General features: G+C 50.0%; 2 pseudogenes across 1 annotated transcript; one reads left to right on the top strand and one right to left on the bottom strand.

The window, feature by feature from the left end:
* Positions 1–20,571: 20,571 nt before the first annotated feature.
* LOC111143141 lies at positions 20,572–23,252 on the bottom strand (annotated as a pseudogene). Its single transcript, XR_002640311.1, has one exon. The product of XR_002640311.1 is annotated as a fragile X mental retardation syndrome-related protein 1 pseudogene (transcript).
* A 332-nt stretch (positions 23,253–23,584) lies between these two features.
* LOC111142942 lies at positions 23,585–24,630 on the top strand (annotated as a pseudogene).
* The last annotated feature ends 1,284 nt before the right edge of the window (positions 24,631–25,914 follow it).

Raw genomic sequence — 25,914 nt, 5'->3', positions numbered from 1 at the left:
CCGCCCAGCAGACTTGCAATTCACTGAAAAGGCTCTGCTCTGTCACCTGCCCTTGTCCATGCTATTCCCATCCCTAGGGATGCCTTTCCTTTCATTCCTGGTCTGGTTCCTTCATCCTTGAAGGACCTGCACTCTAGGCCTTTCCTGACCTGCCGGCAAGATGTGGTATTTCCTATCGCCCCTCACAGCGCAGGCCTTACTCTTAGGCAGGCAGGAACCGGGTCCCAATACAGTTTCAGGGGCTTTGGTGGGCCTTGGGTCCAGACTGCCGGATTCCAGCGTCCCACCACAGCACACCACCAGGCCGGTTGTGAGGTGGCAGAGATCAGGCTGAGGGAAGTCATGAAGCCCGATGGCTGACTGGCCACGTGACCTGGATGCCCTAGGATTTAACTCTTTCAGAAAAGAATAAGAAGCCTCTGGAGACTTTCTGGGGGCCATCCTCATTAGCTATACCCCTAAGCAATCCTTCTCACCCATCCCTGGAGTGCAACCCTTCTCTCTTCACCCATCCCCACCCAGCTGGGGTCACTAAGCCAGCAACTACCTAGAAGCTCCCAGTCTCCGAGGGAGATCTCCTCCGTGGCTACCCCCAAGACTTTCCCAAGCCCCTCCCTCACGCCTCCCCCTGCTCTCTTTCCAGGGCAGGAAGGAGGCCCAGCTGAACACAAAGGGAGAATTCCCTGGCTCCCCAAGGTCTGAGGCTTGTCACGCCCTGAGGTGCCCTGGGGATGACCCCAAGGCCAAGAAGGAGAAAAACCACACAAAGATGTCTGGTGGGATGGGGGGTTGTGGGAGGGCAGTTGTGCTAAGAATGTGGACTCTGGAGTAAACTCACCTGATTCAACTTCTGGCGCCGGCCCTGGGTTAGCAGGTGAGTCCTGCTCTCCTCATCTGTAGAATGGGCTAACAATGGTGCCTATAAAGTTCTCAGCACGGAGCCAGTGAATGGCAACCACAACAGACCTGGGGCAACAGCCCCCTGCCTGGGAGACAGCCCGCTGCCAGCCAGGCCCATGGGCATGCACAGCCTCTCTACCCAGGCCCCCAGGCCCAGAAATCACATGCCCGCTACCTCCACCTCCTGACCACACGCAGAGAAGCGGAAAGACAGTAAGGGCCACACAACCAGCCCACTGGCTCACCCCTTAAATGCTCTTCCCCATTGCCCAGGCATCCCAGGCTCCTAGCTCTTGACCTTTCTGTTCTGTCTTACCCTGCCCCCACCCCCCTTGGCATCCCCTGAAGCTGGTTCCTTTTCCCGGCTGAGCATACTTGCCTGCCTTACCTCTTTCTGGCTGGTGAAGCTGGGCCCATGGGGAGGTATGGGGCTGGCAAGGGCATGATCCCTTGATGTCTCATGGTCTTGCAAAGGCCCAAGTGTTCCATGACCATCTGAGTTCCTAAAAGCCATTGTCTAGTGCTGGGGGGGTGGGGAGCTCTACTGCCATATACCCACCCCATCCCCAACCCGCATGGTCCCCGCAGCAGCTGCCACCCTCAGCAAAGTCCTTGGAGGCTCAGCTCTGCACTTAACTAGCTGGGTGGCCTCTGTAGACTGAGGATCTGCCCCTCCAGAATGTGTGCCACCATGCCTTACCAGCTGTGGGCAGACGGATCGCTCACCCTGCTGGGCGGGTATTAGGAAGCCAAAAGGGGAGAAGGGGAGTCTGTCCTCTCTGCTCAGAACCAGTTGAAATGGAACTGCCAGCCCTGCCTAAAGGGACAGAACAGAGCCAGGCAGTAGGGGAGGCAGTGCCCAAACAGAGGTCACAAGGCGAAGACTACACTGAGAGCTCTTGTCCCAAAAGGCAGACCCAGGAAGATAGATTCTTTTTTTTTTTCTTTTTTTAAATTTATCTGACAGACAGAGATCACAAATAGGCAGAGAGGCAGGCAGAGAGAGAGAGAGAGAGGAGGAAGCAGGCTCCCCGCTGAGCAGAGAGCCCAATGCAGGGCTCGATCCCAGGATCCCGGGATCATGACCTGAGCCGAAGGCAGAGGCTTTAACCCACTGAGCCACCCAGGCGCCCCGGAAGATAGAATCTTTTAATGACATGCTCAGGCTTCCTGGGCTGCCGGCCAGGGTACACCCAGCCCTCGGCCTCCTCCACAGGCCCAGCAGCAACACTGCCTCCCTCTGCCCAGCCTCCCTCTGGGGAAAGAGGGGTCCAGGGCCGCTGGTACAGAGGAAAGGAGGCAGCAACCCCAGCAGAGGTTGGACTTGGAGCTCTTGTCTCTGAGGAGTGGGTGGGGGTGAGGGTGAGCTGTGGGGTCTGGGTCAGTTCAGGGCTCCCCCTCAGGACGCAGCCACTCGTGCTCTGCCAAGACCTGGCTGCGGCCTGGGGTGAGAGCACCCCTCCCCCTCCCTACTGACACCCAAACCCTCTCTGGCCAGCTCATTTGTCAGCTGCACCCAAGCGGGTTACAAAAACATTAACCTGGGCACTTGGGTGGCTCAGTACTTTAAGCGTCTGCCTTTGGCTCAGGTTATGATCCCAGGGTCCTGGAATCGAATCCTGCATCGGACTCTGGGGAGGGAGCCTGCTTCTCCCTCTGCCTCTGCCTCTCTCTCTGTGTCTCTCATGAATAAATAAATAAATAAATAAATAATCTTCAAAAGCATTAAGCAGCCCCGAGTGAGAGTAGAGAGGGGTGGTACTGCGGGTATGTTAGCCCGGGAAGCCCTTCTCTCCTACCCAAGGTTCTTGCAATATGTTTTCAACGTGCTAGTGTTTCTGGGCAAAACCCTGGGTCAGGCCCACGCAGGCCAGAGCTGCCAGGCTGTGATCCCCTTGGCTGGTTGCCTTCCACCTCCGAAAGATCCAGCACTGATACCAAGAGCCCCCCTGGTTCAGGGAAGCAGGAGCCTATCTCCAGGGGGTTCCCCAGGGGCCGGGCTCTGCCCTTGAGAGGAGGAGCTTTCCTATGCTATGTCTCTCGGAGTCAGGCAGCCACCCTGAGATGTGTATTTTTTTAGCCCAAGGGAATAGAGTCTCAGGGAGAGCCGATGGCCGGGCAGGAGGTGCAGACCAGGAGGGCTGGACTTGGCTGCTTAGACCTTGCTGCCTCCCCCAAGGAAGCTCAGATTTGTACAGCAGTGCGGCATTTACAAAGGGCTTTCCCCTATCAAAACGCATCTAATCTCTTGGCTACAGAGGGGAATCTGGGATACGGAGAGAGGAATACCTGGGAGAACAAGGACAAGGCCAGGTCTCCTCACTCCAAGTTCTAGGCTGTTCATCTCAGCCAGTCAGACCAGCCCTGTGAAGGTACAGCCAGAGTGGGCACCTGTCCTCTTCACCCCAGGGCACAGGGGAAGGGTCCCTCTGCCCCACCCCTCTTCCCCTAGGGAAGGGAGAGGAGGGAGGCTCCTTGGCTCCCCTTCTGGACTCGGCAGCCAGAGCCATCCCAGGGCACCTGGTCTCTTTCTCCACCCAGCTGTCAGGTAAACCTGAGCAAGATAAGGCCAGGTTTGGCCCCGAGCCTGAGCCTAGGGACTTTACGTTGGTTTGTCTAGGGCACCCATCCGAGGCCCATGTGGGGAAGGCAAACGGTCATTCCCCACACTGCTCAACAGTCACGGCCTTTGCAAAGGCTGCAGCAGGAAGATGAGGTGGATGGCATGAGGGGAGAGTTGGCTGGGAGGGCCTTTCTGGGCCCCTGCAGCCCTGATCTGGAGAGAGCCAATGGTTCTCCTGCTGGGGAGGCCCTGGTCTCAGCCTAGGCCCCTGCCCAAGACAGCTCACTTTGCACAGAGAAAGGTCTCAGCCACCAGCCGGCCGACTGTGGCCTCTCCACCCCATTCCAGCCAGCCAACATACTGTGGGAGGTAAGAGCCCTTACACCCTGCCGCCCTTCAGCCCAGGTTCAAACCTCAGCTCAGCCACCTATTAGCTGTGTGACTTTGGACAAGTTTTTAACCTCTCTGTTTTCTCATCTGTAAAATGAGGACAGTAAGAGAGTACCTACCCCATAGGATAAATCATGGGAAGTATACGAGTGCTCAACACATTGTGAGAACTCCATAATCAGTTCGTTTATTATTACAGTTGACACTTGAACAATGGGGGAGGTCAGGAGTGCTGACCTCCAATGCAGTAAAAAATCCATGTATAACTTATGACTCCCCCCAAAAACTCAGCCACAAATAGCTTCCTATTGACCAGAAGCCTTACCAATAACACAGTCGATAAACACGTTTTTACGTTACAGATATTCTGTCCTGCATTCCTACAATAAAATAAGCTAGCGAAAAGAAAATGTTTTTAAGAAACTCCTAAGGGAAAATACATTGACAGTACCATGCTGTGTTTATCACCCCAAATCCGCATGTAAGCAGGCCGTGCTGTTCCAATTCGCCATTCAAGGGTCGGGGGTACTATTACTATTATTTAAATATTACTATTATTTTTCGAGCCAGGGGACACTATGGATATCGGAACAGGCAAAACCCCAAGCCCTAGGGGAGGTTCCATGGGAGGGAGAAGACATCTATTATGCAAGGGACCGTCACCTTCCGCATAAGCTTGGCTCACCAAAGGGATTACGTCAGGTGGAAACTGCCGCTAATAGTAGTTCCCTCTCCGGCCAGTCACACACCTACAGAGCACGAGGGGTTGAGAAACATTACCAGTGTGGGAGTGAGAAATGTGATGACCGGGAAGAATTCCGTTTTTAGAAACTGGGAAGTTATTTCGGGCGGAGGGTTGGTGTGCGTTGTTTTTTTGAATGGTGTCTGTACTCTAATAATACGTATGTTCTGCTCTGAGGAGAAACCAGGGCACAGCAGGGAGGGAGCCCACCATGCCCTCCTGGGGTTGACAGGCAACCCTTCTGCTCTCACACCCGGAGACGAGGCCAGGCGCAGAGCCAGGGGTGGGCTCCCTGGCCCCCTAGCACCCTGGTCACAAGTACTGTGGCTCATCACCCACCTCGGAGGCCCTGTCTGGGGAGCCTAGAGAAGCAGCCTGGCTTTCTTTCTGGCCTGAGTAGTGTGTCTTCAGGAAGGCCAATCTGGGAAGAGCATTTCACAGTCAGCTAGCATGCTTCGCTTTCTAAGACTCTATTAGTTTACGACGGCTGCTGTAACAAATTATTATGAAATCAGTGGCTTGACAGAAACACATTCTTTCACAGTACTGGAGGCCAGAAGTCTGCCATCAGCATCACCGGGCCCAAATCAAGGCATCCAGAGGGCTGTGCTGTCTCCGGAGGCTTTGAGGGAAAGTCTGCTCCTCTGCAGCTTCCCTCCACTGCTGGCATTCCTTGGCTCGTGGCCCCGTCACTCCAGTCTCTACCTCTGTAGTCAGCTGTAGTCATGCTGCCTTCTTTTCTATCTGCGTCAAGTCCCTCTCTTCCTCTCTCTTTTAAGGACACTTGAGATGTCACCTAGGACCCCCCCCCCCCGGATAATCCAAAAGTATCTCCCTATCTCAAGAGTCTTAATTTAATCTTACATCCACTGACACCTGTTTTCCAAAGACAGTAACATTGACAGATTCCAGGGGATTCAAATCTGGTATCTTCGGGGACCTCATTCAGCCAAGGTAAGGCCATCCAAGCCACGGGCTTTCTCCAACAAAACAGAACAGCAGGTCACCACTGAGCCCCCCCTGGCATTCTGCCTCATCACTTTCTACCTGGCACCACCACTTGGGTAAGGACAACTGCCCACACAGCTATGTCCCTGAGGTCCTGCTTCTCCTGGAGGTGACTTGTAAGACCTGCCAATGGGCCAGGCCTGGAGCTTCCAGCAGCAAGGATGTGGAACTATACCCTCAGGCAATGACAGTTCCCTTCAGGGCTCCAGTCACCACCACAAAAGGAAATAGGGAGCTATAGCCCAGAGCCCAGGACTGTAAGAAGTCTAAAAATACAGATATTTTCAAATCACACTATAAAAATTCAATAATGAAATGGAGAAAAAGTAAGAAAACACAAATCCTTCAGTATCCTAGCCCTCAGAGATAAATTTTTTTTAAATTGTATAAAGCGGGGCGCCTGGGTGGCTCAGTGGGTTAAAGACTCTGCCTTCGGCTCAGGTCATGATTCCAGGGTCTTGGGATTGAGCCCTGAATCTGGCTCTCTGCTTGGCCAGGGAGCCTGCTTCCTCCTCTCTCTGCCTGCCTCTCTGCCTACTTGTGATCTCTGTCTGTCAAATAAATAAATAAAATCATTTTTAAAAAATTTTAAAAATTGTATAAAGTGATCTTCCTTCTAGATCTTTTTCTATTCAGAGAGAACCATATACCTACAGCTTTAAGAAAGGAAAGTGGATTTACACATTTTGTTCTTTGACCTGATTTTTTCGATAAAGGATATATTTTAGAGGCCTTCCATGGTGGTACCTGCAGCATTTCCTCCATCTTCCTAAAGGCTGAAGGGTACACCACCAGGCAGATGGGCCATAAAGAGTTCCGCCATCAACTGGCATTCGGGTTGCTTGTAATTTTTCGGCTGTAACAACATGGTGAGATAATCCAGTGAGTTACCAATATCTGATTTGTTCATGTTACTATGGGAGGCCCACAATGATGGGAGGAGGATCTCTCTTTCTCCTCCACACTACCCCAACCTTCCCCCAAAGCGATCAAGCCTTGGGTGAAGGAAGTCAGGGTTTCCCAAGCTCCCGGAAAGAATTAATAGGCCTTTGTTCTCCCCAGCTGAGCCTCCCAGGGTCAAGGAACCAGGCTGTCAGAAAAAAGGAGGGGCTCTGTGTTTGTGGAGAGGCTTCCACGGTGAGGGCATAAACATCTCTCCAATGGGCTTCAGCAACAGGGAGAACGTCCTGCCGCCTGCGTCAGAAAAGCTTGGGGCCTGGGTGAGATTCAGGTGCGGTTTTACCCAGAGGTTGGCAAGATCATCAGGCTCGGGTTTCATTTTTCTGTAATTTTTCTTGGCTCAGTTCTGCCCTGTGGGTTAGCTTTGTCCACAAACTCATTCTCCTCCTTGCAGCAGAAAGGGCTAGAGAATCTCAGGGCCCAGAGCCCCTAAGACATAGCTGTCCTAGGACTTCCGACCAAACGCGTGAGATGCATCCTGATTGGACCAGTTTAAGTCACTTACGACCACTGACCAATCACTATCATGAGCAGATGGCGCAGCCTCACAGACTTCGTCTATGGCGCATGCTCCCTCTCTGGGATTGGAGTTGCGGATGGCTTTCCCAAAGTCAGGCAGATTGATAAAAATTAGGAGGTTGGAAAATGGGAAATAAGGAGGAGTGGGAAGTCAGGAGGTAACCAACGGGGGTTCATGAGACTCTTTAAAGGTGAATGGGCTCGAGGAGCCTTGCTTGGAGATAAACAAGTGGGTTTCTGGACCCAAACACCGATGCCTGTGGAATCCCAAGGGGGTAGAGCTGAACCAACCACAGGTGCAGGAGGAGCAAATCCGCACTAACTTCCTCAAGATGCACCATGAGCGTACTGATGGGAATGTGTACCCGTATTCTAGCAGAAGTTCCTGGAAGTGGAACGGCTGGGTCAAAGGGCTTGCATATTCAAACTGAAATAAATATTGCTCAATGGCCTCCCCCAAAAAAAGGGTTTTTGTGTTATTCTCCCATCAACTTCCCATTAACCCAAGTCTTCTCAGAACTAAATATTGTCCATCTTCCTGACATTTGCCATCCTGATAGATTTAATTTGATTTTTAAAACTCTAAGGTAGAGTGAACATCTTTTCATCCACTTATTAACTAATTATAATTCCTCTGCTTGGATTAACTGCTCGTGGCCTCCATTTCTTTTTGTTTGTTTGTTTGTTTGTTTTATGTTTTGTTTTTCTATTGAGTTATTTATCTTTCTGTTACTAACTTGTGAAAGCTCTTTGTAGATTAGGGATACAAACCCTTTGTTTTATCTGTTGGAAATATTTTCCCCAGCTTGTTCTTTGTGTTTTGACTTTGTGTATAGATCTCTTGTTGTCAGGACTTGACAAATTTTATGTCATTAAATGTGTCAGGCTTTTTTGGTTTTTCTGTTTAGAAAGGTCTTTGTCACTCTAAAATAACAACAACAAAAAAAAGGTCACCCATGTTTTCTTTCATGACCTCTGTGGTTCCTTTTTCTATTTAAATATTTATTTATCTGGACTTCATTTTATTATACATGTAAGGCCCAGATACAATCAGGATGTAAGAACTTAGTGAGATTCCAGACCCTCCATCAATTTCCTGTGGTTCTGATTTTTGTTAACATCTGTTTCCACAGAGTGATTAGAAGGGTTAGAAGGAACATGGCTGGTGCTTGTCTTCACGTTCACTGACAGTCAGGAAAGGAGGAGGAAGCCAGACAGGGACGCAGTCTTCAGACACCATTGGGAAGAGGGGGTGCAACCCCCAAGGAGGGGAAGCAGGTGAGCCTCTGCAAGGCAGAAGAAAGGAGGGCGGGTCCAGCCCGGATAAGCGTGTATGTCAAATTGGTGGAGGCTCTTTGTGCAGAACGCCAAATCAACCTAATTAAGATTGATGGCAAGAAGCTAGGGGAATGGGTGGGCCTCTGTAAAACTGACAGAGGGAAACCCCACAATGTGGTCAGTTGTGGTTGTGTGGTGATTAAGGGCGACAGCAAAGGACGTCCTTGAGTAATCCTTCAAATGCAAGAAATGAACAAATAAAAAATTTGGTTCTCGTTCTGAAGGCAGGAAGGAAGGTAGGAAGGAGGGAAGAGAAGGGAAGCGAAGGGAAGGGAAGGATAAGATATGTCTCTTGAGATGAGTTTAGGGAGCAAGAGAAAGACTCCTGTAGCGTCCACTGTACCCTAAGCCCCATACCAAACCCTAGACCAGGGAGGCTTCTGTACTCTTGCCATCTGCTTTCTAGTCTTTTAGCCCAGAAATCTGGACTCCTCAGTGTGTGTTCTTTCCATGAGTATTTACTGACCACCTACTCTGAGCTCAAGAAAGGACTGTCATCTCTGGTGTAGTGTTAATGGGAGTTTGTAATAACGGCCCTGAAGCAGCCCTGGGCATGGAGCCTGCTTGGAATTCTCTCTCTTCCCTCTCCCTCTGCCCAACCTCTCTCTCCCTCTCAAAAAGAAAGAAAGAAAGAAAGAAAGAGCATTAAAAAAAATAATAACCCTGAGGCAGCAAGAAGAGCACTGGTGAGGAATCTGGCACACTGCAGGAAGTCCTTTTAGAAAGATTTCCTTCAGACAAGGCATTTAAATTTTTGTCCTTTAAATCTGAAAAAGTAATTCCCAGTAATTTCTGTTGGAAAAAGGAAAATGCCTCATTAGTAATGGTCATGCCCACCTGTGACTATGCCACTGCCTCGTTTGGGAGAGGTCAGAGGTCAGAGCACCCTCAGGGACAGGCACCAACCACAGCAGCCCTCCTGGCCCCCATTAGCAGAGGCTGGAGTTCAAGAGCTCACAAGCAGTGGGCCCCAGTAGCTTCCACAAGAGCACGCATGCATCTGTTCCTGCATGTCTGCATCGCTCTGGAATCGTCTTTGTTGTGAACTTTTCCCACAGGAAGGCACAGATCATGCATCCTGATGTGGTGGGTGCTCTGGGAAGGGCTGAATGAATGCATGTATCTGTGATGGCAGAGAGCGGGGTGTGGCTCTGGGCCCCTGGGCCCTTAAGGGAGGCGGAGCGCGGCCTGTGAGGGGGAAACATGGCGCCTTAATTATGCTTCCTTGCCTATGGGCTTGGCTGAGAAATAGCCATCAGCACCCAGACCAGTGTCTGCGGCCCTCCCTGTGAGGCGGGTGAGCTCCAATGAGTGGGCAGTCGCTCCTCCCCCAGAGCTTCAGCAACAGCAGGCCCTGTTGGTCACCCACCCGCATTCCCTGAGCCTTTTCCTGCTGACTCACTGCAGTCCCCGCCACAGCTGGAGCCAGAGGGGCGGGGATGAGGCCGCCTCAGGACCCGGGAATGCTCTGCCTGGTGGCCAAGGGGGATAACTAACTTCTGAGTTTCCGCCATTCTAGGGGGATGATAACCAGGAAGTGGACGGTCTGATGGCCCAAGTGGACCTCTCTGCCTCCGACTTAGTCATGGCCAGGCCCTCATGAATCCCTGTTTCCGAGAACAAAGCTTCCCCAGCCCCCTACCCCCGCCTGCTGGTGTGAAAGCACTGGTCACAGCTTGGCCTGCGATTGTGTGTTCCATAGGGCCTGTGACCGGATGCGGTCATGGGCGATTGCCTATGACCCTGTGTCCTCATGTGCCAATGAGTGTGGTTGAATGCACAGAAGTTGTGCAGCAGAGTGTGAGTCTGCACGTGACTAGGTGGGCTTCAGCATCCCCCCCCATGTGTGCCTGTGTCCTGCTGTGCGTGATGAGGGCAGACGGGTGGGTGAGTATGCGTGTATGTGGTTAAGGCTTAGTGCACACCGCGTGTGTGATCCCAAGTGGCTGTGTTTTGTGGCCTGTGGACGCATGAGAGCCTGTGGTCACGTGTGACTCCTCATGGCTGCGTGCTGCTGAGTGTCCCAGGGTACAACGGATGGGGCAGGCTGCAAAGGGCTCCTCAGGACCACGTGTGTGCTTCATGGCACAGGCCCGAGGAGGTCTGGGGTCTGCAGCCCCAGATCCATAGCCAGTAACAGATGGGGGTCTGTGTGTGTCCATTGTGTGCTTTCTCCTTTTCTGGCTTTGACCCTCAAGGAGGCTGGCCAGGCTCCCACTTATGAAAGGAAGTAGAACTAGGCTACAGAACGCTCTTCCCCTGGGTCACTGACCGGCTTTAGAGTGGTTTCTTGGAAGTCAGGCTGGGCTTCAGGGCCATGCCAGCCCACTGCAGCCCTCACAGCAGCTGGCTCCCAGCGCTGGCAAAGTGTCCGCCCAGCCCTGGAGGGGGCCAGGCTGCCTCCCACCCCTACTGGGACACAGCCAGCTTCTCTCAGCCCTGGCCATCTGCTCTCACCCTCCCCATACTTAATCCTGGGGCAGAAGGGACACAGGTACCCAGCTCCCCTTCTCTTCCCAGCCTTTTAAGGGGCTTAGCTCTGACCGCTTCAGGGAAAGCACAGTGAGTAACAAAAACATCCCACAAGAAGGATTTACAGATGCTGCAGACTTTTAGCAGCTGTTACAGTCCTGAGCTGGGATGATGGCTACCTGAGGAGGGTGGGGGAATCTTCCTGTCTGACCTGCCTTAAAGGGACCAGCCTGTCCAAGGACAGGCAACCGCACCCTCCTCACCGGTACCTAGGTAGGATCCTCTTAACGGCTACCCCTCCCACATCAGAGGCTGGTCCTCCACCTCTCTGAAGTGACTCCGGCTCCCAGGGCTGTGACTCTGCCAAGAAACGACAGACATGATCCCTCTGGTTTCTCTTCTGCAGATTAGACTCAGGCAACAGCTGCTCAGATGTGCGAGCCTCAAACAGCCTCCGTGTCTGCTGGGACGGAATCTCTGTGCTTAGGGTCTGGCTCATCCGCTATGGCCGGTGTGGGCCCTACTGAGGATGAGAGATGTGGTACAGACTCACCAGAAGGAGCACCTGGAGGGAAGAAAGTGCTGGAAGCAGGGGAGGCAAAGGGAAAGAAGAAATGAGGAACTGGAGAGCCAGAGCACCCTCAATGGAGACCTGGGCTGGGGCAAGGTAAAGTGTGCTCCCACCCAAGCACCAGTGTGCCCTCAGACCGGGGGGCAAGGGGTGTTGTAGAGAGAAAACCTTGGACCAGCAGCTCAGGATACCTAGGTTCTGTCCTGACTGCCACCCAGCCATTGTGTGACCAGGAAAAGCCACTTTCTCTCTCTGAGTTTTCATTCATCCACCTTAAAGACAGACAATAAAGGAAAAAAGTGAAGCGTGGAGCCAGAGGCATGACCTCACATCTAGTAACCTAAAGACAGTCGTTGACCTCTTCCCATGGGCTGAGGCCCTTCCCCAGCCCAGACAGTCCATTTCTGAAGGAATCCATCTTTTCTTCCCTCATCATCATGGGCAGGGCCCTCCACACCTGGATCCCATGAAGACTCAGCTCGAGCTGGGGGTGAAGGGAGGGGGATGAACAGTAAGAAGGGAGGAAAGCCAGGGGTGGAGGTAGGTGGGCAGACATGGTGACAAGGGCCGCAGTGCTTCCCACAGCAGAACTTGACACTGGTACCTACTGACACTCTTCCTGCTCCTCCCCCAACTTGTCCATCCAACCCGCACTGGGCTCCCTCCTTCCCCGCCAACCACTGCATGTTCCCTAGCCTATAGCTCTGCACTCAAGTCGTTCTGGTTGGTGCTATGACTCAAGATTTGTGGAGTTTCCAAGCTAAATTCAACACCCTAGGCCCACCAGATGCTAGAAAAATTAGTAAGATACAGGACTTACATGTCAAGAACTTTCAACAACAATCGCAAGAACACCTATTTGTTCACACTAGGTAATGCCACATGGCAGCTTCAACTGCCTTCCAGATCTAGACAGATGATCTAGGTGGCCAGAGCGGCCTGGTGGAAGGCGATAAGGCATTGTAGGGCCTGGAGATCAACTGTGGGCCAACATATCCTCTTTCAAAGTGGGCCAAAGGAAAGATGGCTGCTCCAAGCCCCCTTCAGTGATATGTCTGAGTTCTAAGTGCCAGACACTGTGTGAAGCACTCTCATATATTATTTTCCTTAGTTCTATTAAGAATACTATGAGAGAGGGATTAGCCTTGTAGGAGACTGAGTCTAAAGTGACCTGCATAATCCCTATATCCTCATGTCCATGCCTTTGTGTAATCCCCTCCCCTTGAGCATGGTCAGAACCTGTGACTTGTTTCTAACCAATAGAATAACCAGGATGCCAATATCTAACCAATAGTGGCAGAGGCAGTGGGGCGTCCCTCTCACGATAACCTTACCTCATAAGAGACCCAGTAGTGCTTGCACATTGGTACACAGACTCCTCCCTCTCTTGCTGACATTGAAGAAGCAAGCTGCTGTGTTCTGAGAGAGCCTGTGGAGAGGGCGTCCTGGGTGGGAACTGTGGCTGCTGGCCTCTCGGAACTAGGGCAGCCTCCTGCCTCCAGCCAACAATGAGAGTTCAGTCCCACCAGCACCAGGAGATGAATTCTGTCAGCTGCCAGTGTGAGCCTGGAAGGGGATCCATCCCCACAGGAGCGTCCAGATGAGAGCCCAGCCCTGAGCAACACCTTGGCCTTGCTGAGGACCCAGGGAAGCTGTGCCCAGACTCCTGCCCCACAGACACTGTGGCTAACAATTATGTGTTGTTTTAAGTGGCTAAGATTATGATCACTTATTATGACGCAGTAGAAAAGGAATGTAAGTATTATCCGCATCTTACAGATGAGGACCTCCAGCTCCGAGACTGATGAGGGTCACGGACCTGTCCCCAGACTCTGCAGGCTGGCGTTCTCTCCAAGACTCCGTTCTCTCAGTGGCCACCTAGATAGGGGAGGAGAAAGCTGCACAGCACTGATTCAATTACCCTGCCTTCGTTTCAGCTCAACAGTTGTCACACTCCCTCCATGCGCCTAGCAGTGTGCCAGGCACTAGGGGTACAGCAGTGAGCAGCACAGACACAGGACCTGCTTTGGGGGAGCAGAAGGTACGATGAGGAATATGAACACTGACAAGGGAGATCAGTGTGATGAGGGTTTCAAAACAAGGAGGGATGGGACAAACTGGAAACACGTGCAGGGCAGCCAATCTCTGCGAAGGCCAGAGACAGTCTCTTTGAGGAAGTGATGGCTCCGTCCCTTGGGGGTAGGGCTGGTGGGGAGTCAGCCCCTCCACATTGCAAGTGAGTGAGTGGGCGGGTGAGTGGATAAGCTTTCCTGGTCACAGGTCCCCAGGGAAGAAGGCTCTCCCAGCAATGTGAAATCATCCTGTTTCAGTGTACTGGCTTCCAAAACATCTTGTCCCAAGGACCCAGGGCCTCTGTGACTGGCCTGTGATGCCTATGATCCTGGAGCACACTTCCCGGATGCATCATGGGCGGATGGGGTAGGGAAAGGGGTTGCTTAGCCCGAACTCTCATCCCCTAAACATACCGGGACATCTGGAGGGGAGGGGCAGGTGGGAGTGGAAGGCAAAGCAAGCAGATGAGGAGGAGCAAAGAAATGAGCAGAGCCAGAGAAAAGCGTAGGAATTTGCACACGGACCCCCTCCCCCATGAGCTCAGCTGCAGTCTGTGACGACTCAGCAGACCAGGGGTCCTTGCCAGTGAGCTGGCAGCATGATATGGATCAGGCAGGGTCACAGCAGGAAGCAGATAGCACACTCAGATTGGGCCGTCCCAGGATGGGATCTCTTCATCTCTACATTTCAATAAAGCTATGATTTTCAGAGGCCAGACCTGGACCAAGAGCACCAGTCTGGCCACTGCTAAGCCTGAAGGGGCGAGAGGCAGAAGGGACAACGAGAACCCATCTGGGAGGAGAGCGCCCCTGATGGGAGTTGCAGCCTCAGTTGAGGGACTCAGACAGATCATGGCCACCCCACAGGAGGTGTGGGGGGACCGTACTAAATGCCACACTTTCTTGCTCCTCTCTGCCTCCCACATGCTGTCAGCGCTCCCCCTGGGTCACCGTGCAGAGTAAGGGGACCTCCCCCCATGCAGTCCCCACAGTCCTGCCTCAGCACACAGAGCAGGGAAGAGAAGGTGGGGAGCAGACCTGGAAGTGAGAAGAGGCCCAATCCCAAACCCATCTCTTCCCAGCTGGGAATGCTGGGCCAGTGATTTGAACTTTTTGAACCTCAGTTTCCTCCTCTGGAAAAAAGAGAGGCTGAACATGCTTATATTCATTTGTGTTTAAGGATTCCAGCTTGGAGCCCTGCATGCATTGGCTGGCTGCCAGCCCTTGGTTCCCAGGAGTTTGGCAACAAGAACACAAAATCGGGGCCACTGAGAAGCCAGACGCCTGCCCAGAAACCCTGGACATCAAACAATGCACTGATGAGAAGCTTGCTCAGCGGGTCTTACTGTCCCCGCCAGCACTGGAACCAAGAAACTCTCGGTCTCCCTGCAGAAGCCTGCGGGGTGCGTGCGCGTGCGCACACACACACACACACACACTCTCTCTTTCTCTCTCTCTCTTCTCTCTCTCTCAAGGGCAGCTGCGGAAGCGTGGTGCCCTGCACCTTAGCCCCTCTGGAGAGAAGCAGCACAGGGCCTGCCCCAAGTCCAGGGCCTGCACTCAGGGATCTGAGCTGGGTGGAGCGGTGGAAGCAGCCCTAGGGCCCCGTGCTGCCTGGAACCCCAAACCCTGCTACATGGATGCTTGGCAGCCCTCCCCCACCTCCCTGGGGAGAAATCTTCCCATGCGCCCGTAGGGATGCCACTTAGGTAGGAACCCAGCAGCAACAGGGTGGCCCTGCCTGGGACAGCCTTCCGAACCTCCAGGACAGACTCTGGGCCCCACCTCGGCCTGCCGGATTGCCGGTGACATAACACCAGTGCCCAGAACAAAGGCCCTTGGCGAGAGCCACAGACCTCTGCCCTTTATTGCTTCAGCACCCGCATTTCAGGTTCACAAGAAGAGGGTTTTCAACGCAGGTCAGCAGTACCACTTCGGTCAGTTGTTTCAGAAGAAAGGAAACCAAAGATCAAAGAACCGCAGGTGCAGCAGATTAAGGCCCTGCCTGGGTGGGGGGTTGGGGGAAGGGACCCCAAGGGAAGGGCCTGGGGAGGTCTTGCGCAGGGGGCGTGGGGGTTGCTGCTCGGTCTCCCTCAAAAGCAGTCCCTGGGAGGAAGGAGACAGGGCTGTCCCTTCTGCTCTTTAGGTTGACAGAGGATGACTCGGTGCATGACACGGGCAAGCAAAGAGGAACAGGGGTCGCTTGGAGACCTGGGAGGAGCCCAGTGCTGCCCCAGGCCCACGCCTTGTCCTCCTCCAGCTCCTTTGCCCTGGGGAGCCCTGGCGGTGAACTCCAGGCCGCCACCGGCACCCCGCCAAACCCCGCGCTGCCAGGGCCTCTCCTGCTGGCACCTGGACAGGCGGGAGCCTCCTGACCTTCCACCCAGCAGGGCTCAGGCGGGGAATCTTCCCTTCTCTAAGCCACGCCTCCCCTCGCTAAGCCACACCCTCCCCTCGCTAAGCCACTCCTCCCGTAGTGTTCCTTACAGCTGAGGAGCATCCCAGAATCCAAATGGGAACCGTGAAGTTTCCATATCTCCTTCCTATGAGACTGTGATAGAATTTACCAAGTTGCTTTTCGGAAATCTGGGCTGTAAACCTTATTTCACTGCCCAATTTTCCTTTCTCTTCATTCTTCTGGCTTCTTTTCCATTTATTTCCTGGTGTTGTGTTGAATGAATCCTTTTTTTAAAAACTTTTTTTTTTAAGTTGTAAAATGTTCCAAACATTTAGAAACGCATGGGGAATTATAAAATGAACACCATGGTCCCTACCTACCAGCTTTATCGGTTCTTAACATATTGCCACGTTTGGTTTCATGCTGCTGCTGCTGCTGCTGCTGCTGCTGGGGAAAAATGTAACTAAGAAAATTTAGCATTTCTTAACCATTTTGATTTCTTATAGAAACTTAGCATTATACACAGAGAGTCCCTGTGGCCTCTCCTCCATTCCCTTTCTTTTTTCCCTAGGAACAATCACCACTCTGAAGGCAATTCTCCTGTAAAAGCAATACATGTGATACACGTTTTACTATGAAAACAATCCACGCAGTGGAGAAGGACATAAAGCAAGAAGTAAAAAATCCTCCTGCTCCCCACAATCTTAAACTTACTCCCCCTGAAGTACCCATTGTTAAAACTTTCCATGCATCTTTCCAGGTATTTTTAAATACATATGAATTATATTCGCTTGTTTTCTTTCTTAATAGAGATGAATTAATACTATGTACCGTGTTCTTCAACTTGCCTTTTGTTTCTGGTTATTGTAGTTCCTTGGACATTTTTCCATGGGAGTACTGATAAATCTACCATATTCTTTTTAACAGCTGTCTGGGATTCTACTTTATTTAGTAGTTTCCCATGGAGGGGCAGTTAGGTGGTTTCCAGCTGCTTCCCTATTCTAAACAAGCCTGCACTGAACATCCCTGACATTTAATTTTGTTCACTTGTGGGACTAGTATATATCTGGAAATATCTAGAAGTGCAGTTTCTGGATAAAAGAGTATTGAAAAGTTGACATCTTGAAAGATACTGCCAAGTCCCCCTGGAGAAAAATGATCCAATTAAACAGCAATCAATAATGCCTAAGAATTCCTGTCTCCCCACATCCTGAAGATTGTGTCTTTTCATACCACTGTCAGCCTTTTATTTATCTTCTTCTGTGAACTGTATGCTCTTGTCTTTCCCCTAGCATTTTATGGGTTTATTTTTACATTTGCATCTTTGATCCGTCTGGAATTAATTTTAGATGCACAATGAGATAGACATTGTTTTCATTTGACAATTACTGTTTTCCCTACTCTGTCAATAGTTGGAGTTAAGTACCAAGATAAAGGGAAAAGCGGATTTCTCTTCACTCCTAACAGGCCACCGCTACCTGATTTTGCACCGCTCCCCCTCCCCACCTAGAACTAGTCCACCCCAAGGTTCTGGGTTAAGGAAAGGAACACTGCCTCCACCCACCCTATCTTTATAGTGGATGGGCTGAACTCAGAAGCTCTGCAAACAACCAGTCAGTCATTCAGCAAACAGGCAGTCAATCCAACTTCATTTTTCACCCCAAGGATAAATGTATTGTACGTGTCTGAAGAGGGGGTACACCTGGGTTTTGGTGGCCAAAGGAGTGGCTGTGGCAGACTGCAGACAGCTCACTCAAACTCATTCTCCCTCTTCTATTATAACAGAGCTGATGCCGGCCATGTTGCTGTCTAGCTAGGAACAGTGTCTCCCAGCCCTGTCTCCCAGACAACTACACTCTCAGCAGAGGAATGTGAGCAAAGTTGGCAGGTGTGCCTCTGGGTATAATGGCTTTAAAATATGACACAAATTTGGGGCGTCTGGGTGGCTCGGTCAGTTAAGCGGCTGACATTGGCTCAGGTTATGATATCAGGGTCCTGGGATCGAGCTCCATAGCGGGCTCCCTGCCCAGCGGGGGGATCTGCTTCTCCCTCTCCTCCATGCTCCTGCTCTCTCGCTATCTCTGTCTGTCTCTCTTTCTCTCCAGTAAATAAATAAAATCTTAAAAAATACATATGATGCAAATTCCTCAACCCTCTTCCTGTTAAGAGGTAGGGGGCTCTATGACCCCTCCACTCGAACTTGGGCAGTCTTCAACTATAATGGGACTTCTAAGGCTAGGGCATAGAGGTTTCTATCTTGTTCTCCAAGAACTGTTGCTCTTAGAGCCCTGAACTTCCATAAAGCAGTCTAACTCACCTGAGGCTCAGAACTAGAGAGGTTTCCTGGTAGAGGCCTGGCTGTGCCTAGTCTTTCAGTCAAACACCGGGTAAGTGAAGATTCCTCCAGCTCGTTCAACCCCCGGCCATTGGAGTCCCCCTCGGTCATCTGAGTCTTAGCTGAGGCCCCAGCCTGTAGATCAGTGAGACAAGACCCCTGTCGGTGTTCTGTCCAAATTCCCCAGCATTCCTCACAGACCTCAAAATCTGTGAGGATAATGAAATGGTTGATGTCTTATGGTACTAAATGTCAGGGTGCTTTGTTAGGCTGTTAAGAGATCCCTGGAACCAAACTTGGACCTAGAAAACTCCCCCACCCCTTCCTGCTGACTCCAACCCAGGGGTGGTGATGACCTAGCCTCTGCTATGCAGATGACAGCACTTAGGGATGACAGAGCCACAGCCTGGAAGGAACCCAGGTCCCTAAAGGACCATGTGGGACACTGACGCCGGCTGATAAGAAACACTCACCTCAATGGTTATGTGAGAAAGGAATGAAGATCTTTAGTCCTTCGCCAAATAGACAAGACAAAGATAGAGCAGAGAGCAAGGCAGACGTGGTCCCTTCCCTCTGGGAACTTCTGTCTTTGACTAGGGAGGAGGCTGGAGGGAGGGAGCACAAGGGCAGATCAAGCCTCCAAGAGGATACGGTTGGTTATTTAATGTCAGGTGAAATAAGTTCCAGGCAGAGATATACAGGAAGTTGTAAAACCAACTCACAGGGCTCTGACCCAGTGTAGGTGGACATGGAAGGTAGCTCTGAGGAAGTGATCCTTGACCAGAAGGATAAAACTTAAGTAGGATGGTAGAGAAGGAGGAGGGGAAGGCTGTTCTGGTAGCCGAAGTGGGTAGAGCGTGTGCAGAGGTTCTTAGTCAGGGGGAGAGTGAGTTTGAGAAACTGGAAGAAAAAAAAGAAAAGTCAGTGTGAGCCTTGTGGGTCAAGCTAGGGATTTCAGATATGATTTCTAAGAAATGAGAATTCACAGGGTAATTCCAGCAGAAGACTCAGCCTGTGGAAGCTGTGTGGGGAAGAGACCGGGGGCAGGGAGCAGCTGGGGAGCCGAGGGAGACCCCGTCTGTGGTGAGGGCTGTGGAGATGATCAGGGTGATCAAGTTGGAGAGACATTTGGGAGATGGTCGATAGGACTTGGGGGGCAAGGGAAGTCACTGAGAGCAGGGAGTCAGGGAAGAAAGAGCAGCGAGACGATATCCGGTCTGTGAGTAAATAAACTGTAATGTCAGAGCCAGAGGATAGCTAGGCATGACCTAGTACAAACGCAGCTCAGAGCAAGAGAAAGGGGGTCAGGTTTGTAAGTGGGGGCCTTTGAGCCAGTCACCTTGCTCAGGACCACTGAAGCATAAGGACAAGGGCTGTGTTCAGTCATTCATTCAAAACATGTGGTGAGTGAGCAAGAACTGTGCAATAAACAAGATACAAGCAACAAGTATGTGGTGTATTAGTGACAGGGCTAAGGAGAACCAACAGAGTGGGGACGGGGGGAAGTGGGGGGTTAAATCTTTAGCTAGGATATTCAAGGTCTGCACCCATGAGCAGGGTGAATCCAGGTTCTGTGGAATCTGAGGGGGGATCCAGGTTCTGTGGAATCTGAGGGGGGACCCTCCTTTAGACAAAGTATTAGAGTATCTTATTTTTGCAAATGGCACAAAGATATGTGACCATCTGAACCAATTTCTAGGGCCTTGCACGGAGTGGGGGGGGGTGCATGAGTGAGGGGGCCTAGAGCCGAGTTCCGGGAGTTTCTCAGTAAATCCACCTCAGCTCATGAGTAATAGGGCCGGAGGAGGGGAGGAGTGTGACTGTGGGTGTCACAAACAGAACCTGCTTCTGTGACTTACAGCCAGTCATTCAATTACTCTGACCCCTGATTTCCTGATCTGTAAATGGGGAAAACAATATCATGTCCTTATAAGGGCATATCAGTAAAGAGCCTGACTCACAGTAATACAGGGTAGCTAGGATTTTGGATTTTTTTTTTTTTTTGGAAGATCAAAGTTTATTTACTACCTGCATACAAAAACATATTGCAGGGGCACCTGGGTGGCTCAGTGGGTTAGGGCCTCTGCCTTCGGCTCAGGTCATGATCCCAGGATCCTGGGATCAAGCCCCGCATCGGGCTCTCTGCTCAGCGGGGAGCCTGCTTCCTCCTCTCTCTCTGCCTGCCTCTCTGCCTACTTGTGATCTCTCTCTGTCAAATAAATAAATAAAATCTTTAAAAAAAAAAAAAAAAATGCAAAAAAAAAAAAAAAAAAAAAAAAAAAAAAAAAAGAAAAAAAAAAAAGAGAGAGAGAAAGTAAAGAAAAAGAGAAAAAAGGAAAAGATTCTCTACTGAAGACTAACATGTACTTTTATACAGAATAAACCTCCTGGAAATTGATCTTTTCAGTAGTTCAGGTTATGTCTGAAATGGACATGACTAATTCAGCTTAGTGTTTTAACTAAAGCTATGTTTGATTTTTAAATACTGTACACTTTAATAAATAAACCAAACAAAGCCTCAGTGTAGAACAATCACTGCCGATAACACCCAGTGTCCCTGCAGATGAGAATTTAACAAATGTATTCCAGTGGTCTGCAGATTTTCCTCCACATACAGCATTTAAAAAACACATTAAAACAGACCAGTTTCCAGACTAAACTAATGGAGAAATTACAATTCAGTGCAAAATATTTTAGACTGCATTTCATTCTAGTTTTCCTCAGGTGAAGAAGTGGTTGCATATTATTAAAAATGTAACAAAAGCAGCTAATGCTTTCATAAAGAATATTACGTTAGGGATCCCATCCCTCCCACCTCCCCCCATCTCTGCCATATTTGGAAAACAAAATAACATTTCCTATAGCCAGCAACTTTTTTTTTAATGTTACATATACTATTCTCAAGGCACATCTGATGATATATTTTATAACACAGTAGGTGTCAAAGTATGTTTAACATATGATATCTTCAGGATCCCTCCCCTTTCTGAATTCCAAATGGAGGAACTGAAAGTGCGATGTAAAGACTGGCGATCCATATTCTATCTTTGGCAAGCTTGTACAAGCACTATTGTAAAATGTAATGTAAAAGAACTGTAAACTAGGAACTTCTTCAGTTTATGAAACACCATTCAGGACTGCTGCTTCTTGAGTGTTTTCTTCTTTTAAGATATTAATCTTTTCTTCTCCTGGAGTACACTGTAGCTTAGAAATTTCATCGCCAGAAGCACTAGTTGGGCCATTTATTGCCTTTTCTGAAGGACCATGCTCTTCAATCACATCTTTTGCCATTTCTTTCTTGTTTTTAGCCAAAGTTTCCCTTGGGAGGTTTCTTTGTCTGCTCTGAGACTCAGCTCTAGAAATATAATCTGCAACTGTGACTAGCCCATTTTCATTAACTGAAGCTGTATCAGATTCAGTCATCCCATCCATCAGAACAGCATCTTCATCAGTCCTTCTTCTACGAGACCGCCTACGACGGTTAGTACTGTGATGAGATTCGCCGGCATCAGTGTCTGCAGTCTGATCAGATTCTGTATTATCAAGTAAGCTGTATGGATTGCTGTCTGGATCTTTGAGCACAGAACTGATGGAGGATTTGCCACCACGTGGTCCACCACGACCTCGACCCCCTGAAACACTTCTCCCTCTTCCTCCTGGGCGTCTCCTGCTGTCACGCTGATGTCGGCTCTCCCGATCATCTTCTCCTGCCAATGACCAATCACTCAGCTCATCTTTACGCTCAGATTCTGTTTCAGAGGGGTTAGACAGCTCAGAGTTTGTACCATAACCGGAGGTGTAATTAGGGCCCCGACGACCTCTGCCTCTTCCACTATAAGACCTAGAACCAATCTGCCGTAGCTGTTCATCAATCTGTAGGCGTTCCATTCTTAGCTGTTCTACTTCCTTCAAATAAGCAATATGATACTCTAAAAGAACTTGCACATTTCCGATGCTTTCTTTAGTGCCAACAAATACAAATGGAACCATACCATCTTCTCTAGGTAGTTTATTTTCATTGTCTCCTTCAATTCTCACCCGAACCACACCAGATTTGTCCATTATTTCCTGAATAACTTTGCCATTTTTTCCAATTACTTTTCCAACAAGATTCCTAGGAACCTGAATAAAATCCTCAACAAATTCCAAGAAACCTCTAGCCTTTTTTACAGCATCAGCACTCTCTCCATAGATTCTAAATGTTCCAGTATCTTCATCTAGCTCAATAGCTGTAACTCCAGGAACCTTCCTAGCTTGCTGTATGTTACTACCATGTGTTCCTATTGCCAGGCCCATCAAATCTTCTCTCACAACAAATTCCTCATGAAAAGCTGCTGCAAGTTGTTTTGTGCATTCTAAATGCTTAGTGGCCTCTTCATTTCTGGACATAAGCATCAACTTTGTACGAATACTTCGCAAATGCATTTCACTTAAAATATTTACTCTCTTCACAGTTGCTTCGCTGGCAGACAATATCATTAGCTGTGTGGTTTCTGGATGGTAAAAAATTCTGCATGCTCCTACTGCTTTCTTAAAATCTTTATGTGCATTTTCATTAGCACACGCCTCTCTCAAATCCTCAGGAACATCCACTGTGCATTTAAAGAAGGTATTTTTTTTTGACAGTTTTATTTTGATTGACAGGCTGAAGTCGTTCAAATGTGACTATTTCATTGTAAGTGGCATCACGAGCAGCATATTCAATGACATAAAATTCTCCTTTCATCATTCGAACTTTAGCCAACCACCATCCACAGGGTTCTTGGTCATTTGCTCTTGAATATACCTCTACTTCATCTCCTTCACTAATTTCTTTTTTTATGTCAGGTGGTGGTGGTAATCTAACTTCATTAAATGGAACCTGGCGTTCTGGCTGCCAGTTGTTCTCAAAAACAACTGTGAGGGAGTCTTCATGAACATCTTTGATAAATCCCTTGTAGAAAGCCCCGTTGGAGCCGCGAACCTCCACCGTCAGCTCTGCCATGTTGGAACCGCAAAGTTAGGATTTTGATTTTTATACCTACTCCTCGCCGATGGAGAACCGTGATCTTACGTTGGAGAGGGACCAGAAAGAACCAGAATTAGGAGGGGATCGTGAGCCCTGGTGGCAGGGAGGCCCCACGCTCCCTGGGCGTCCTAGGCTCAGTGACTCTGGGTTGCCCACAGTGTGGGACCCTTCTCGGCGGTGGCCCTCGTGCACCACACTGTGCCGTACAGCCTATGGCGATCACACGTCCAGTGAAGACCCAGGTGCCCCTGTGCACCTAGGTGTGTGAACGGGGTGAGCAGAGAGTAGGGGCACGGCACACAGCTAACATGCACTGCCTTTCTTACACAGCTACCACAACCAGCCCCAGAGTCTTCTCCCTCTTGTGCACAGTGGCAACTCTTCTGTAAAAACTGATCGCCCTGGTCACAGAAGAGGCAATGGTCCCAAACAATAAAATCATTGTAGAAGGTGTTGGATAAGTTGGTATGGCACGTGCCTTCGGCATTCTGGGAAACTCTCTGGCTGACAAATGTGTCCATGTGGTTGTTTTAGAAGATAAACCCCAAAAAGAAATGAGGCATCTCAGGCACGGGAGCTAACTTCTTCAGACGCCAAAAACCAGCAGATAAAGATGACTCTGTGACCGCCAATTCAAAGATTGTGATGGAAAATGCAGGAATCCGCCAGCAAAAGGGAGAGAGTCATCTCGGTCTGGGGCTGAGGAATGTTAATGTCTTCAAATTCATTATTCTCCACATCATCAAGTCCAGTCCCAGCTGCATCATAATTATATTTCCCAGCCCAGCAGATTCTCACATGTTATCTGGAAACGAACTGGATTACCTGAGCACCCCATGGTGGGAAGTGAGTGTAATCTGGAATTTGCTAGATTTTGCCATCTTATGGCTAAAAAACTTGACATTCATCCCAGTGGTTGCCGAGTTTGGGGAGATCCTAGTGTCTCGAGTGAGGCTCTATGGAGTGCAGTGAGGATGGCAGGCGTTTCTCTCTAGGAACCAAATTAGAACAGAAAGGGACAGTGATAGTGAAAATTGGAAGGAAGTGCATAAGTACGTAAGATAGTGCCTGTGGAGCCATCACGTCCGAAGGATATACCTGCTGGGCTATTGGGTAAGTGTGGCTGATCTCACTGATCCCGTGTTGAAAATCTATCCAGGATTCATCCCATGTCAGTGGTGGTGAAAGGAATATATGGCATTGAGAACAGAGTCTTCCTGAGCCTTCCATGTCTGCTGAGTGCTCAGGGGTTAACCAGCATTATCAACCAGAAGCAGAAGGCTGACCAAGTTGTTCAACTCAAGAAAAGTGCAGATCCCTGTGGGACATCCAGAAGGACCTAAGAGATCTGTGACCTCTGCGTTCTAGGCTATCAAAATTTCAAACTCCGAAGTGACTAACCATGAATCTCTAGTTTTTATCCACGTACATGGATTATAGTTTGCTTTTTATCATCTTAGATATGTGAATTGGGGGTCACAGAAGCAAAGCGCATGCTTGGTTCAATGCTTGCAGTATAAGCCCCTGAAACAAAACTATTGGTGGAGGGAGAAAAGAAAGAAAGAAGGGGAGCTGGGGGCTCAGGCAGATCCAGATTCCAATTCTGCTGTCGCCTCTGCCAGCCTGCATGTGTGGCCAGACCCTTCACTGCCTCAGGTGTCACGTGGAAGACAGGACAGTTCTAACGGCGCCGCGCAAGCCGGATATAAACACGTGATGTGTAGGTGTGGACAGAGTGCAAGGCCGCCGCTCCTGCCTTCCTCCTCTCCCAGTCAGACCCACGTTCCAGGACCTGTACCCAAGAGGGGACGGGCTGCGACAGCCTCGGGTACCTGGTGACCGAAAGCTCCCCCAGGCCCTGGGTGTGTGGCTGATACAGCAAATGTTCTCAGGCCTGTAACAAAGCAAGCTCAGCCCATGGTGGGTGCTGGTGACGTCCGAGGACTTAAAACAATTAAACCCATAATCAGAGGGTGCTCGGCCTCAGCTGCTGTGGGTTTGTTTGCTCACGAGTCACATTCATCTTGGCAGTGTGCACCAGCCGTTAGCCCTCAAAGTTCTGTTGCTAAGAGATTATGAACCAAATGATGTTTCCAGAAAATAACCACTGCAGGATGTTCTAGGAGCGAGCCATGATAACAGCCCAAATAGGACGGATATGCTGTTATTGATAAATCCCTCTGAAGAGCCGAGGAATGGGATGGGGGCTTAGCCTGTCCGCGCACATCCTACGTAAATGTCGGGTTTGCCAAGGTTTTAAATATAACAAAATACAGTTATCCATGAACACTGGAAGGGATAGAGTCTAAAGTCCTCATGCTTCCCCAAGTTCTTTCATCAACAAAGACGTATCTGTTGGAGGCCCGTTGTTTGCGGTGCATGTTTACAACAATCTCGGCCACATTTCGTAGAGAATGGTCCCTAAGTCCAACACAGCTGTAACCACCCTTGGGCGACGCAGAGCCTGTGTGTGACAGCTGACGAAGTGATTTCATATAGCCACTTGTGGCCGCCTCCACTTTTGCTCTGTTGCTGGGGTAACGGAAACCAGTCGACTAACAGAAGCCCAGGTTAAAGCAGGACAATTTCCATCCCAGGAAGTCCGCAAACAGGGCACTTGCGAGAAACAGATTATCAT

Source organism: Enhydra lutris, unplaced genomic scaffold, assembly GCF_002288905.1.
Source record: "Enhydra lutris kenyoni isolate GAN:26980312 unplaced genomic scaffold, ASM228890v2 scaffoldscaffold9, whole genome shotgun sequence".
NCBI classification, from domain to species: domain Eukaryota; kingdom Metazoa; phylum Chordata; class Mammalia; order Carnivora; family Mustelidae; genus Enhydra; species Enhydra lutris.
The sequence above is the reverse complement of the archived record's forward strand: the minus strand, read 5'-3'. Positions and strand labels throughout refer to the sequence as shown.